Source organism: Tenrec ecaudatus, chromosome 3 (assembly GCF_050624435.1).
Source record: "Tenrec ecaudatus isolate mTenEca1 chromosome 3, mTenEca1.hap1, whole genome shotgun sequence".
Lineage (NCBI taxonomy): Eukaryota > Metazoa > Chordata > Mammalia > Afrosoricida > Tenrecidae > Tenrec > Tenrec ecaudatus.
Window position 1 is genome coordinate 214701583 of NC_134532.1, and position 12774 is coordinate 214714356.

The window sequence follows — 12774 nt, forward strand, 5'->3', positions numbered from 1 at the left end:
AACTGCCCCCATGTGGTTCCAAAGGCTGTCATCTCTACAAAAACAGATGGCCACAGCCTTCTCACAAGAATGGTCAGTGGGATCCAACCTGGGGCCTTTCAGTTAGCAGTCAAGCACTTTAACTACACCATGACCTGGCAAACCTATATCCACTGAGCTAATTCTAACACAGAACCCTAAGGTTCTATGCATTCACATCAACTAGATAGGAGTGGGCTTGTGTTTAGAGGGCTGGAAACAGTTACGTCTTTATGGGAGCAAACAGCCTCAGCTTTCTGCCCTGGAGAAGTTGGTGGGTTTGATCTGCTGACCTTGCAGTTTTCAGCCAAATGCCTACCCCACCTTGTCACCAGCTCCCGTCAACCCCACCATACTCACTTCAAAAGATGATTTGTGAGGCTACAAAAAGATAATCATATGAAAATCACTCACAAATGAAAACAAGTTGGTTACCCATAGGATTTTATTTTTAAGTAAAACTTTTGCTGGTGTTTAATTTTCTAAACATAGAAATGCATAAAATACAAATTAATCACCCCTGTGATTACAGGGCTGCCAGTGAAAATGTTTTGTTGCATTTCATATCAATATTTCCTATGCAGATATCGCTCATACAAGGGAGTCTTCCTGTATAACATATAGCTGATTTATTTTTATTTTTCACATTAAAATCTACTTACAGAACAACTTCCCGTGTGACAATAAGCATCCACGAGCATTCTGTTATAGAGATACCATATCTCATTATGGTATTTTGTTTTATTTTGTCACTTACTTCACCATACAGTAAAAACACTACAAACACACTTTGTACATATTGTGATTTTTTATTTTCCCCAATCAGGGAGGAGGAGGGGGAGTTTCAATTACTCTCTCAGAAGCTGTATATGGGAATGAATACCTCAAAGAACTTTCATCAAAATGGGCTGATTTTTAATAAAATGTATTGAAGTGATATTTGTTTAACATAAATTAGCCCATTTAAAAGTGGGTATTTTTTTAATCTTAGTTAAAAATAAAAATGGGGCGGTCTGACAGTTCTCCTTTATTTGCACCTTGGTGCATGTGAACATGCTTTAGAATATTTGTAACACATTCTTCTTCGGGGGCTGTCTCTTCACATTCTTTTCTCAAGGGTTCTTGTTAATATTGACAAGAAAAGGAAACCGCGGACTTTACCAAGCAATGCCATGTACATGACTACCCCACAGACAGAGAGCTGGAGAACACGATGAGGCAGGAAATAGGGAACACAACCCCTGTGCACAGGCACCCAACAGAATTCTTCATTCACTCAATCAACTCCGTCAAGAGACACATACCAAGTACCTGCCACGGACCAGACACAATTGTTGGTTCTGGGATGCCACTAGGAACAGTGGTGTTTTATGTCCATAACTGAAAGATTGACACGTTGTTCAGCCACTCGGCTGAGCAAAGATCTGGCATTCTGCTTCTGTAAAGTTTATGGGTCAGAGACCCTGTAGGGGAGTTCTACCCTTTACTGTAGGCCTGGTGCAAAGCAGGAGGGCTGTACAGAATTGGGCAAACGATGTTGCCTTGAACTGTTGTGCAAGACCTCTTTGAAGTGTCAAAGAGTAAGAAGGTCACTGTGAGGACTTAAGGGAGCCTCATCCAAGCCATGGTTTTTCAGTGACCTCGTATGCATGTGACTGTTGGACATTGAGTAAGGAAGGCCAAAGAAAAACCAGTGCATTTGAATCATGGTGCTGTTTGGTAGCAATTGGACAATACTGTGCGATGTGATTGGACTATGGAATGCTATGGTATCTGGATTAGCGCCAACTAACATGATTTGAAAAAGAACATTGACAGTACCGTGGACTTCCAAATGAACAAACAAAGCTGTCTTGAATAAAGCACAGTTCTCAGAAGCAAGGATGATGAGATTTTGTCTCATGTCCTTTGAACGTCTTATCAGGAGAGACCGGTCCCTGGAGAAGGACATCATGCTTGGTAAAATAGAAGGGCCGCAAAAAGAGGAAGACCCTCGATGAGATGCGTGGACACAGTGGCTGCAACAGCGGGCTCAGACAGGAGATCCATAGTGAGGATGGCGCAGCAGCAGCAGTGCTTTGTTCTGCTTAGCTGGAGCCAGCACCCACCCAACGGATCCTAAAAACAGCATATTCAACAGCACTTAACAGTCAGAATCGACTTCACAGCAGCATGTTTGGCTTTCTAAGTGAAGTGCCGTCATGAATGACCAAATCTTGCTGTCATGAAGCGTACATGTATGTGGGAGGAGATACACAATAAACAGGCAAATCCCCCACACACACACCCAAAAAAACCCTTGATAATATGTTAAGTGATAAGTACTTCACAGTAAAAAATTTTTTAAATTAGGGTAAGATGGGTCAAAGAAGACATATCTAAGGCAATATCTAATGAGCCAATGAATCACAGTTAATTCTTGAAGCAACCGTACAAGGTGGATATTGTCACCTCCATGTTGACAGTTATGGCCTCCATGAGCTGCGTGCCTGAGGGGCAGTTGCTTACGCTCTCAGAGTCTTCCTCGCCTGCCCTTCAGTTCTGACACTTGTCATGCACAGAGCACGGTGTCGGCTGCAAAGCAATCAATCTAAAGATGACACTTCCACAAGGACTCAAGAAAAGTTCTAATTCATACCAACCCTGTGGGACAGAGTAGAACTGCCCCTTTGCGTTTCTGAGGTATTAAATCTTTACAGGAGCAGAAAGCCTCACCTTGCTTCTGCAAAGCAGCTGATGGATTACAAATGCTGACCTTTAAGTTAGCCACCCAACACATAACCCCCTATGTCACCAGGGCTCAGGGACCACTTGATCCCTAGAACTTAGCACAGTGGTGCTCAAGGGACTTGGGTCAAAACGTAATGAATAAACATCCAATCATAAGACCCTCTTACACAAAAACCAAATTCCTCATGACTGGACCAATAGGTAAACTAAGAGATGGAGAAAAGATTGCCTGTCAAGATTTCAACTTGCTTGGATCCTGTGTTAGTCCAGGTAAACCAAAGAAACAAATTCATAGACACTCATATGTGTGTAAGAAAGAACTTTATATACAAGAGCAATTGAATATTGAGAAAATGTCCAGATCAAGTCCATAAGTTCAATATTAGCCCACATGTTCAATACCAGTCTGTAAATTCCTCTTCAGACTCACGCAACCCATACAATGACATGGAAGACAAGAAGATCAAAGATCAATGTGTGGAATGTTTTAGTAATCAGTGGTTGTGGTGGAAGCATCTCAGCTTTGGTGTGGGTCTCCATGTGGCTTCTTCAGTTCCAGGCCTCTAGCATAGCTCCATGTGTCTTGTCATCAGGAATACCAAGCAGAGAATGAGTATGTCCTGCCTCCAACAAGCTATTTATCTCCCCAGCACCTCCAAATGAGATCATCAAGCTGCAGCCTGATTGACAGGCTAAACTCCAGCCCTTCACTCTTAATAGTCTCAAAATGACAACAGATTATGTAACTGTCACAGATCCACAATCAATGAAGGTACACAGATATTTAAAGCTTAATCACGTAGCTGGGAAAAGCAACCCAAGCTTTGCCCAGTTCAACTTCTCTTCACATGGACCTCTTTGCCCCTTGGTTTCCATAGTTCTCACGAGAGCATCTGCTACAATCACTGCTCTGCGTCTGTGGTCCCATGTGGGGGAGAAGGGTTTCCTTAGGGAAGCAGAAAATCTCAACTTCCTCCCAACGAGAGGCTGGAGGGTTGGAACTTCTGGTCTTGCGATGAGTAGCCCACGGTGACACCAAGGCTCTTTAGTTTCAGAGCACCAACCAAAGAAGCCATCCAAACGCAGTTGCTGGTGGTCTGGAACTGCTGCCCTTGCCGAAGGTGGCCCAACACGTAAGCCCTATGCCACCAGGCCTCCTTACAGGGTGACTGGTGCTGTCCTTGTCAGGTGGTCATCCCGTCAATTCCCATGCTTAGTGGCCATATGCACAACTGGACAAACATGGCCCGGTCCTCCACTAGCCTCCCAATCGCTCCTACGCCTCAGCCCGTGGTGGCAGCCACTGGGGCAGTCCATGTCCAGGAGGGCCTTCCTCCCCCTCACTGCCCTCTTCTTTACCTAGCACGGTGTCCTTCTCCAGGGTTTGCTTTCTCCTGACGGCATTCCCAAAGTACAGAGCAGGTACTAGCAAATATGTATTTGGTTTAAAATATGTGAGTAGCGACAGTGGATCAGGATAATTTCCTGGTGCCAGGACCCTCCAGTAATAAAGAGTTTGCCTATTGTTGTGCAACATTTAAAAAAAGAAAACTCTCTTGCTCGAGATCCACAAAAGACAAAGCAGAATCTGGTTTCCCCAGAAAGAAAGTGCAGGGTGGCTGAGAACACCCCACTCCTAGGACTGCAACACTGAACACTGAGGCAAACACACAAGGCCCCTATGTTGTCGTCAGTTATGTTGCCTAATCCTGAGGGCCACCTTCAGGCCTGTTGGTCTGTCTGAACCCATTGTTATGGCTGTTGTGTCACTCTGTCCCATGCAGGGTCCCTCGGTTTTGCTGGTCCCCCACTCTACTGACCATGACATCCCATCCTAATGATTGGTCTTTCCTGATACGATGTGCAAGATAAACAGGGCAAAACCTTGGTGCCCTTGCTTCTAAGGAGCATGCTGTCTTCCTTGTACGACAGATCTGTTCGTTCTTATGGATGTCCCTGGTGTAGTCAATATTCATCATCAGCGCCACAGTCCAAAGGAATCAAGTCGTCTTCTGACTTCCTTTTCCATTGTCCAGTATTTGGATCAATGTGAAGCGATTTAAAAGACCGTGGCTTGGGGCAAACAAGCAAAGCCCACTGCAGACCCAGAAAACAGAGACGCTCACTTGCGTCCACCACTAGGCTAGCTCTGAGAGGGGAGCCAAGTGAGGGGAGCAAGAACACAGAAGACTCAGAGTTGAGGATGTAGCATGAACAGGGAAAAACTCTTCCAGCACTGAGCCTCTGCAAGATAACCTACTGTCACGAGATAAGGTTAGAGGAGTTTAAATCTGGTATGTCAACAAAGGAAATCATAGCAACAACATCCAATTTCCCTCAGCTCCCAGCTATCTTGAGTCACAGCCTCTCCAACACACACACTCACACTCACACACACACACACACTCACGAACAATAGAAGAGTATGCCCTTCCCAGGCACAAACACTGGTGTTCAATGTCCCCCAGAGGATAGCAAGGAGCATCAAATCTCAACAGATAAGAGTCAGATAACATGGCCACAGGCTACCTTGACCTCTGAAAGGTGGTCCCAAAAAAGAGTAACACTAAGATTCTCCTGTTGAACTAAGCTCAAGGCATGGACATCAATCTGATTCCTGTTTTATCCTCTTCCCCGTCATCTCTTGAGACTCTGGTTTGGGACCTAGCCAGGGCACTTCAAGCACAGCCACACCGATCTCTCCAGCACCGGTCTGACCTGGGTGTTTCTACCAAGCGGGACAGGTTTCCATGGAGCTTTCACATTAAGACAGATGAGCAAGAAAGGCCTGGAAATCCACTTCTGATATGCAGTCAATGAAAACCTTTGTCTCATGAGCAACTAGCTGTGGGGCTCCTTGCTACATGAGACCACCAGGAATCGGGGCTGACCCAACCGTAGCTGACAACCATACCGATGGTCAACCATGCAATGAGTCCAGGGAATCTAACCAGAAAAAATAGCAGGGTGTTCAATGTTTACATAGCAACCCTCTAAGAGATGACGATCTCACCTGGTGTTTTACAGGAGGACAAACTCATTTCAGAGGACACCAGCAGCCGACATACCAAAGGTGAAGCCATGTTACCCAAAGTTGGAAACACAAAGATAAGTATGTCTGCGTGCGCCCAGTATCCTCTTGCGCTTTTGGTGGTGGTTGTGGGCCTTTCTTAAAAAGGTGATCTTGTCAATGACCCTTCTGGAAATGGCAACCTAATTTTAGATGGAGCCCTGCCCACCTTGTGCCCTCACCTTCCTTCATGATGAAGAAATTGACTGTGCGAGCCCATGCTCGGGTCTGCAGCTTCTAACGGGATCCTTCCTGGGGGGAAACGCGGATTGCATAGAACACAGAACAATGTGATTTTCCTAAGCAGCCCTCCAGAAAAACCTCAACAACATAGGAATCTAATTTTAAAGTTTTGATTAATTAACATGAAAACAGATTTTCAGGCTCTAGGCAAAGCAACCTAATTTGGAGATGAAAATGCAGGTAGGAGCCGAAAAGGAAAAAACGATCAATTTCAGCAGTGCTGGGAGCAGCGCGGAGGGCAGCCACAGACATCTAATGGGCTGGTGTCCATTACAGCTTCTCTCCCCATTATCCCCTCTGCCTCATCTCTTCTCACAACATCCAGTGAGGGAAACATGGCAGTCCTGTGAAGTGCATTTCCCAGTCATTGAAGCATGTCGACTTAACCATTTTTGTGTGTGTCCAAAACAATTGCAGTACCTAATGTCTTACTAACACCACATTTGTTTCAATTGGGAGAGCTATAAACAGTGCCTGGAGAAGGATGGCCTGCTTGGTAGAGGGCCAGCAAAGAAAGAGGAAGGCCCTCGACGAGGTGGCTTGACGCAGTGGCTGCAACAATGGGCTCAGGCCTAGGAGCACTTGTGAGGATGGCGCAGAAGACATGCAGTGTTTCCTTCTGCTGTGCATAGGGTTGCTATGGGGTGGAACCGACTCAACGGCACCTAACCGCAATCCTAACAAGGTACATACAGGATACAGATAGAACACAGCTAGAAGCAGGGCAGTGTATTTGAAAAGGAATGATTCACCAAGGTATCAGGAGAATGAGAGAAGAGCTTGAGGTAGGGCAAGAATCAGGCTAACAACCACCACCCCTGAATCCTAAAAGATGATAGAGTAATCACTAGAAGGCAGTCATGAGTCCTGTAAAGCATGCCACCCTGAGAGGACACACTTCCAGTCTATACAGAGCTCACAAGGAAGAAGTCAAGTACCCAATATCCTTCTCCTCTTTCTTTCTCCTTCCTGCCCCGATTCCCACTGGGCTTCCCAATTGGAAACCCAACCAGAATCCAGAGGGCAGGCCAGCCTCTAAGAGTGGAGAATGGGTGGGCAGGATGAAGCAAGAGGAAGGTCTACCTGGACAGGCAAAAGAAGATCCTCGCTCCAGAAAGCATGGAAGAAAGACAGAGGAAAGTTAAGGAGAACGAAACACAGCCCTTGGCTGGCTGTGTGAGCTCAAGCCAGGTTGTTGTTAGGTGGCATCAAGCCTGTTCCAGCTCATGGCAACCCTGTGAACAACAGAACGAAACAGTGCCCAGCTTGGCCCCATCCCCACTCTTCTTGTGATGTCTCGGCACATCATTTCATCCATCTTATCAATCTGTCTTGCCCATGGTCTTCCTCTTTTATTTTTTCCTGCCGCCCCTATATTTTATCAAGCATGATGTGTTTCTCTGGAGATTGGTGTCTCTTGATAATATGTCCAAAGTATATAATAAAGTCTCTCCATCCTTATTTCTAAGGAACATTCTGGCTGCATTCTTTCCAAGATAGATCTGTTTGTTTTGCTGTCAGTTTCTTCATTTTGAACCATGCAGTATTTCCTTGTTCTGATCAAATGATTGATTGTCTCTTGATACCTGTGCAGTTTCAGCCTGAGCACAATGAAGTGTTCCGGAAGTCCCATTTTTCTCAAAGCGGTATGGTCCACACAGGTGAACGTCTTTGCATGGTCAATGAAACACGAGTAAACATCTTTCTTGTGTTCTCTGCTTTCAGCTAAAATCCATCCGATATCAGCAATGATATCCCTTGTTCCACATCCTCTTCCTGAATCAGGCCTGAACCTCAGGCAGCTCCCTACCAATGTAATACTGCCACCGCTGTCTTGCATGTGATATTAATGATATTGTTCATAGTTCGAGAACTCTTTTGGGTCACCTTTCTTTGACATGGGTTCAAAGATGGAGCTTGGTCGAGGAAGAACCTGTCTTCCAAATTTCTTGGCGTAGATGAGTAAGTGTTGAACAGTTTGTTGAAATATCTCCATCTGTTTCCCATCAATTCCTGGAGCCTTGTTGATGGCGAGCACCATCAGTGCTGTGGGAACTTCTTCCTCCCACGCCAGTGGTTCTTGCTCACATGCTGCGTCTTGCCATGGCTGAAAGTTGGCTAATTGTTTGGTACAGTGAATATGTGTACGCTTTCCATCTTCTTTTAATGGTCTCATGACTGCAGCTTCCAAGAACATTAATTGTAGAGTCAAGCAAGATGAAATCTTTGACAACGTAAATCAGAAATCCTCACAATGGAATGAACAAGAAACATAAAATCAATGGAGAAATGATTGAAGTTGTCGAGGATTTCATCTTACCCCGGGCTACTAACCTTACGGTCAGCAGTTCAAAACCATGAGCAGCTCCTCAGGAGAAAGATGGGACTTTCTACTCCTGTAAAGACAGTCTCAGGAACTCACAGGGGCAGTTTGCCCTGTCCTTTAGGGTCACCGAGAGTCAGAATTGACTTGATGGCAGGGAATTTGTTTGGTTAGCTGTGATCATGGATGTCATGGCTTCAAAATTACAGCTGCTCTTTCAAGCAGATTTTGGTGTCAAACTGATGAACGCATATCCCATGTGGGGCCTTGGTGAAAGCAAGGCTTGGAGAAACTGAGGCTTGCAGGGAGCAGGAGAGACTGCCTGGGAAACTTGGTTGGAAAGAGTTCTTTTCTTTACACCTTGCTTCCTGTCTCTTCCAAATTGATGTTTCTCCTTCACCCCCCCAGAGCATATAGGCAATATACAAAGAAGGATGCTGGAGGGAGGAAATTAACACGAATGCTCCTCATTTTTAAGATCACACATCTTGCAGGAAGACGCTGGGATGATTTATGTGCTTATTACAAAACAGTATTTTTGATGCAAACACATCTTCTGATAATTTATTCATTTTCACAAAATGCCATGGTGGGGGCGGGGGGGCCTATCAGTTGGTTCGGTGACGGCAGAATTTTATGGTGATGTTTTTCATCTATTGGAGCAGTCGGAGATTTATGCTAATGTACGTTTCGTGTCATTTTTTTCTCGCTGTCATCTTATGACATTATCAGGAAACTGTCAGATCTCAAGCACGTTTCTTCCTTGGAACTTAACTGTTTTTATTTTTTTCATTCCTAAGAAAGGAAAAAAAAAAGGTGAAAGTTTATTTGGGGGCCCATGAAGCTTGTCATTAACCACAGATGCCGGTTGCAGCCACCTCGTCTTACTGTGGGGGTGGCTGCGATATGCCGACAGGGGGTGAGTGAACATCCTGCTGAAACAAAGATTGAGACGAAAGAAAGCTACAAAGCATTTCTCTTTTGCCCGCGGAGTGCTTCAACCACAAAGTGTAAACCAATTTCCTTGGAAGAGACAAGCATATCATATACAAGAATGCATTTACAGGGAAATATGATCAGCCAGTCAAGGAAAGAAAATGAGAATTATGCACAGGTGAATACACATGTATAAGCCAGAAACATGAGCTTGATTGGCGGGCGGGGGAGGGGATGCAAAATAGAATTCTACACAATGTCATCTGGAGACCTTTAGTCTAGCTTTCTCTTGGACGGGTGTACGTGCCAGAAAAATTGGAATGCAAGAAAAATTCAGAATTCATCTGACCCAAAGCCCTCTCCCAGAAAGTTAGTTACAACCAAGATCGGAACCCAGGAATTTTTCGACCGTGGTGAGATGTTTCCAGGGCTTTACAGTATTTGGTAGTGCATAAAATTCATGCCTCAGCCTGTGCCTCCTGTTCTCTGAGTACTCCCTGCATCCCTACCTCACCTGAGTTTGGTACTTGAATGGAGAGGTGATGCTGCCCCCACGTGGCAGCACGTGGCGACACCTAGCACCGCCATCACAATAGACCTTGAGCTCCTACTGATGGCATCCTTTACCAAAGTAACAGGCCTGCGGCTACAGAGCTCATCGGAAACAAATTCAAGGTCATTTCCCAGCCGCTTTCGATTTAAAATGTATTTCAAAAATCAACAGAGGCGTAGATAGAATATCTAGCTCCCAGTTAATGCTGTATAAAATTCACCGATACAGAGAAGCGTGCTCTGCTCCACCGCAGCACAGAGAACGGTGTACGGTACCGAAAAGAAGAGAATCCTATAGCTGTTTCATGGGGCAAACACATTCTTCCACACATAAATATTAAGCCATCATTGCGCAGGAGAAATCCCATGAGGAATTGAATGAGAGACTCAAAAACAAACAAACAAACCCACTGCCACCAAGTGAGTGCTGACTGGCGGCGACCCCACTGTGGGTTCTGGAGACTGCAACGCCCAGTCTCTCTCCCGCCACGGAGCTGCTGGTGGTTTCAAATGGCCAACCGAGGGTGTCACAGCACAGAAATCAGCATTCCCAATCTAGCCAAAGTCTCCCACTTTACTGTGAGGTACCACCCAGTTGGTTCCACGTCACAGTGACACTGTCTTGTGTCATTCTCACAACGTTGCCCTGTTTGAGCCCATGGGTGTAGTGACGGGGTCAATCCATCTCAGAGGGTCTTCTCTGTCTCACTGTCCTACTTTATCAGGGGCCAGTTCTACTCTGTCCTATGGGGTCTTCCAGTCAGAATCAACTCAGTGACAGTGAGTGTCATTTTGGGTGGTTGGTTGGTTGGTTCTACTTTACTAAGTATGATGACCTCTTCCAGGGACTGGTCTCTCCTGACAACGTGTCCAAAGTCTGTGAGACTAAATTTTGTCATCCTTGCCTCTAAGGAGCTCTCTGGCTGTACTTCTGAGGTAGATTTGTTCGTTCTTTTGGCAGTCTGTGGTACTTCCACTATTCTTGATCAGCACTATACAGCAAACAAATCGATACTTATTTTGGTTTTCCTTATTCAATGTACAATGCTCACATACATACACGGCCATGGAAGGTACCATGGCTTGGGCCAGGCCCACCTTAGTCCTCACGGTGACTTCCTTGCTTTTCAGCACTTTACAGAGGTCTTTTGCAGCAGGTTTGCCTAATGCAATGTGTTGTTTGATGGGTGGAAGGCCACACACACTCAAACCCATCAGAGCTCTGAGCTGACCTAAGGGGAGTTTTGATGGGAGGTCATCCACAATACCTTTTATTGCACAAGAGCTAAACAGAGACAGACGCAAGCAGACAGAGACTCTTACTTCCAAGAATAAAGGAAAACCAGGCACGGAATCCATCCTTCAGACTTGAAGTCCCTGCAATTGTGAACTTGCGATGCGGAGACATGTCGTGACCCAAGGAATGCTGGGCCCACAGGTGTGGAAAGGAGACAAGGACCTTTCCCAAGAACTGACAGAGGGAGAGAAGCTGCCCTGGACTCAGGACAGCCCAGTCCCTGGAGGCCTTTCTGTTTGGTAAAGTGGAGGTGCAGTGAGAAGAGGAAGGCCCTCGACAAGGTGGACGGACACAGTGGCTCCAACTACGACTCCAACCTAAGGACAATTGGGAGGCCAGTGCAGGACCAGACAGTGTTTCATTCTGCTGTACACAGGATCACTATAAATCGGAACCGACTCTATGGCAGCCAACAACAACAACAACAGCAGCAACAAGGGTTAGCTGCGAATGCTCTCTCTGCTGCAGCAGTCCTCGGGAACAGTGGCAGAGCTTCAACACAACTTGTACGGGACAAACCATCCCCGTCCCAAAGGGATGCAGAAATGCATTTAACCAGCACATTAACTTCATTATCACCCAAAACTCACAGCCCTCATGTCAGTTCTGACACAATGATGTCATAGAAAAGTGCAGAACTGGCCCCCAGGGGGTTTTGGAGGCTATAAATCTGTTCAGGAGCAGGGCGTCTCACCTTTCTCCTTCGGAACAGCTGGCGGATTTGAACTGCTGACCTTTTGATTAGCAGCCCCACAACACCCGCTATGCCATCAGGATCCTTGGAGGGCCTGTGCCCCGAGGTCTATGCAGCCTAGTTTCCTAACAGCAGCCCCCTGCTCCCTCGCCCCCTACTGTGCCTGACACATCCTAGATGCTTGATCGATGCCTGTTGCACCCATCCCACAATGTGCCCATTTTCACAGGGAGATAGGCATTACCTCTTTTCCAGGTATCGTAGACCCACCTGGAGCTGAGCCTGTGCTCCTGGCACTGGTTGTGACTGGGTAGGGGGAAGTGGGGACTATGGCGGGACAAGTCTGAAAGTCCAGGTTGATCCTGGCTCCATTTGGGTCTCTGCTTCAATAGACATCTTCTATTCATTTGCTAGTCCTTAGACACATCCTACCTGCAGAGAGGCCGTCATCATGCAAATGTGGCTGACATGCTTGGCTGTTCACTGAAAGGTTGGAGATTCGAGTCCACCCAGGGGGGCTTCTGAAGAAAAGCCTGGCTCTCCACTTCCAAAGAACCGTCCCCTGAGAAGTCCGTGGAGCACAGTTCCACCGATTCCCATAGGGCCCCAACGCATCGGGATCGACTCTATGTCACCGGATGTCCTTTAAAGCACTTCGTGAATCCATGGGCAAGGTTTAAGTGTGCAAATTCCCCAGAGAAATGCATCCCTCAGTCTGTCCCTCTTGTTCTCTGACTGACAATCCCTAGCAGCCAAACTTCAAGGTTTTGTGCCAAACTTGAGCAGATAGGTGATGCTGCCCCCACGTGGCAGAAACTGGCGACACACAGCCTCATCATCACAATAGACCTTGATTTCCCATTGATGGTACCCTTTGCATAAATAGCAGGCCGGAGTTTACAGAATTGATC